Genomic DNA, 4,503 nt, shown 5'->3' on the forward strand with positions numbered 1-4,503 from the left:
AGGGCATGGAGGAAGGAGAAGGAGAGGAAGAAGAGGAAGACTCACCTCGGCTCCGGTGACCTCGTCGTCGTGAGCAGTCACGGCGGAACAAGGCAAGGATTCCGTGGCTCTACTTCGGGAAAATCGGGAGAAAAAGAGGAGAAAAGGACCGATGATCGACTTCAAGGGAGGAAAGGGTCTTTTTATAGAGAACCCTAGGACTCCGAGAGGTCCTAGGATTCTCGATCTCGCCCGATCTCACCGGAGAAGAAGACTCCTATCAGGAGTCTTCTTCCTGATTTTTTCTCTATATATATATATATATTTTTTTTTTGAATGGGCTTGGGTCTGGCTGGATTGGCTTGGTTTGGGCTGTAACAATCGCCAGGAGAGCTTTGTTTTTTCCCCTCAGAATAGTATATTTTGATGCTTTGACGCGTTTGAAATATTGTCAACTGAACCAATCCTTCCAAACGAATGGGTTGATGTCGGAAGATATTGTATCTGCGATCTCTCACAAATTAATGCCACATTGGCGCTCGTTGAGTTGAATGTGCTCATTTGACTCACATGTTGCGATCACAATATCTTTTATTCTAAATCTCATATATGGGACGACTGTTGTATGAAGTACATTGGACATACTAGTCCAAGATTCAAAATAAATATCAAATAAAAAAAATATATGCAGGGAATCGTAAAAAAAATTGAGGAAAAAAATTAGGAGAGAATAAATTTATTCGAAGAAGGATAAAGATTAAAATCTCACAAAGATTTCTCACAAAAGAGTCTCTACATACACAATAATCTCTCTCTTTCTTTCTATACCTAAAGGAGACGCCAATGGTCCCTTTGAATAAACATCATATGGATGGGAGTTGAATTCCTCTCTGAACTAAAAAAAAAATCCATTAAAACATAATTCTTAATTAAATAGGGTAATGGCTAGAGATAAAGTCCTGTTTCAAATAGGACACACACACAAAATATAAATAGAGTCTTAGTTGAACCTGCAATGGTTCTCAATACTCTCCTTTATTGCAAAGTTCATACTGATAATGCGAAGCTTGCTGTGCAATTCTTCAAACCGCTCAACCACTAATCCTTTAGTGAAGATATCCTCTAGCGGGTTTGCCGTGGAAACTGGATACAAATTAACCTCTTCATCTGCAATTTCTCTCTAATAAAGTGATGATGAATCTCAATGTACTTTGTCCTTGCATGAAACTTGGATTTCTTGCCAATCAGATTGCACTCTTATTATCACAATAAAGAAGAACAATATAATCAATATCCTGACCTAAACCATCAAGCAACTTCATGAGCCAAGTCAATTCCTGAACTGCCATTGCAGCTGCACAATACTTTTTCTCTATAAAAGACAACGCAACAATAGGCTGTCTCTTATTGTATCAAGAAAGAACACCAGATTCAAGTAAAAAGAATAACCAGTGGATAAATCTATATGTGTCTACATCACAACATAGTCTGCATCTGTAAAACCTGCTAATCTAATTGAAGATATTAGTATATAATATTACCATAATCAACAGTCTTAGCAATATACCTTAAAATCTGTAAAATTGCATCAAGATGTGGCTGCCGAGGATGCTGCATATATCTGCTGACAATTACATAAGAAATATCTGGCCTTGTGATAGTCAAATAAATAAGCTACCCACAACCTATTTACACATGATAGGATCATCAAGAATTTTGCCCTTCTCTTTACTCAAACTTTAAATTTGATCCAATTAGGATCCTTATATGCTTGCAATTAGTCAATCCATACTTATTTAATAAATTAAGAGCATATTTTCTTTGACAAAAAAAAATAGCCAACTTAAATTTAGCTACTTTAATGCCAAGAAAATATCTCAATTTATCAAGTTCTTTCATTTTAAATCATATAGATAGTTGTCCATGAATGCTACAGATCTCATCAATATCGTCGTCGGTAACAATCAGATCATCAACATATGTGCAAACAATTATCACACCTTTGCTAGTATATTTCACAAATAAACTAGAATTTACAGAGGATAGAGAATAACCATAAAATAATAAATATTCTATAATTTTTCCATACAACACTCTAGGTGCCCGCTTGAGACCATATAAAGCTTTTTAAGTTTGCAAACAAACTCAGGATGAATGGAGTCAACAAAACCAGGACACTGTAATATATGAATATCCTTATTAATATCAGCATATAAAGAAAGCATTCTTGACATCTATTTGCCACAAAGACCATCCCTCGCTAGTTACAAAGAAATAAGCACTTTGACAGTAGTTAATTTTGTAACTGGACTAAAGTCTCATCAAATTAACTTTAATATTTTTGTGAAAATCCTCTTGCTACAAGTCTAATTTTGTAATGTTCAACAAAACTATCACTCTTTCTCATCACCCTATAAACTCATTTATAAGTAATAGAAAAAAATATTACTAGATATAGAAACCAAATTCTATGTCTCATTCTTTTTAAGAGTTGAAATCTCTTCTTTTACAGCGTCTTCTTAAACACCAATACCCTTGGCCTCATCATATGAAGTGGGTTCAAAGCTGATCAACAACAGTAGAAGTATCACAATAAGAAATAGAGGAATAATCCAAATCTCCATACTTATCAATTGATTTCTTCTTTCTCTTGCTTCTCTACAATGATGATGGATCCTCAGAAGCTTCAGGTTCATCTTTAAGTAACTTTGTATTTTCTTTCTCTAAGAATATGTTTATTTTTCTTAGAATTTGAAGCATGTACATTAGGTTTTTGTGGACTTTTATGAGTATCTGAAGTAGATAGAGAAGACTGGCAATTTAGTTGAAGAAGAAGTTGGAGAAAGTGAAGGTGTTAGATGTATGCTCTAGAAGCTAATCAGACCAGCACATGTATTTATTCTAAGATATAATATTATATTTAAATTTTTTATTATTAATAAAATTAAATTTTTATTTTTATTCATGTTGTGTATGTGTCCATGAATCATCTAAAAAATTAATAAGATGATGATATATATTCTCAAGAGTTAAGAATTTGAGACATGTGTTATTGATGATTAATTTTTAAATGCTCCCAATCAATGGATCATTATGGGGATGGTGATTGATCTGATGATTAGTGTACGTACTACTTCCTTTTGAGGATAGATGAGTTTGAGTCTATAATATGAAGATATTGAAGTGAAAGTATAGATAGTTATTAGTAAACAAGGATATCGAGTGTGATCAATACGAAAAGTCATTTAGATATCTACTCACTCGTTAGTGACTTATTCGATACTATAGTAGTGTGACTAGTCCTTTGACCTACGGTGCTTTGGCTATTTACAATGGAGTTACTCTAGTTTGATTGTACATACACTTGGTCTCTACCTATATACGCTCTTATAGTGCATATTGGCAGTAGTAGCTTCATTGTAAGAGTAGGATATGCACTTATGTGGAATCTATCATTCTTAATAGATAAAGGAGATGGTTCGATATAATTTATGAGATCAAGTTCAGAAGATCTTGATTAGGATAGCATGAATAATAAAAATTTTTTTTCATAATTTTCACATTAGGAATTTGAGTCGAATAAATTTGACATATGATAGATGATAGAATTTGATGAGTAATTCCATAACCTCCATCTGGTTAGGACTTACGATAGAAGGACTATATCATGTGGTAACTACACTTAGAGGTTCATCAATTTTATTCTGCTAAAATACCACTACATGCTGCTAGGCATCACTGGTGGATTGTGGTACTTATGAGAATTATCTTGATAGTTGATAATTCTTATTGGGATGAGTTGGAATTATTCTAACTCATTGAAAAGAGTTTCAATGATATTGTAGATAAAGATCACAATATATCTCACTATCAGATAGAATAGAATCTATTGGATCACACGCATAAGAGATTATCTGACCAGATGGCTGGATTTAAGTTGACATGTCAAAGGTTGATAAGTCAAAGGTTTGATAATGTCAAAGAATCAAACCCAAAAGTAGTAGGACTCTTAACAAACTTTGAACGATCAAAGATTGATCCATCAATATGATTAATGTATAGGAGAATTCCTCATCCCAAGAGTGGTGCCATAATATTTTCTCATGCCATATGGAGGCATGTGTCCAAGAGTTGGACACCTAAGGCTAACACCCAAAGCCCAAGAGTTGGACACCCAAGGCTAACACCCAAAGCCCAAGAGTCCTTATGCAAGTCATGGACTGGTCAAAGGCTTTCACATGTCAAAGATTTGTTGCACTAGGACTCTATATGATGGGGTTTACGTTAATTATAAAAGGAGATAAGATCTCATACCCCAAAGGTAGTTATGCACCTAAGCTCTTTCACGCCTACATATCTCTCTTGCCCCATCTCATGCCCCTCATATCTCATGCACCATAGACCTCTTGTGGGTTTTGGCATCGAAAGGCTTCACATGAAAAGAGTTTCACGCTCCTTATGCCTTGAGAACTCTGGCATCCAAGAGTTTGACACCTAGAGTTCAGATTTCACACCTAAGAATAG

The sequence above is a fragment of the Elaeis guineensis genome, chromosome 1, assembly GCF_000442705.2.
Source record: "Elaeis guineensis isolate ETL-2024a chromosome 1, EG11, whole genome shotgun sequence".
Lineage (NCBI taxonomy): Eukaryota > Viridiplantae > Streptophyta > Magnoliopsida > Arecales > Arecaceae > Elaeis > Elaeis guineensis.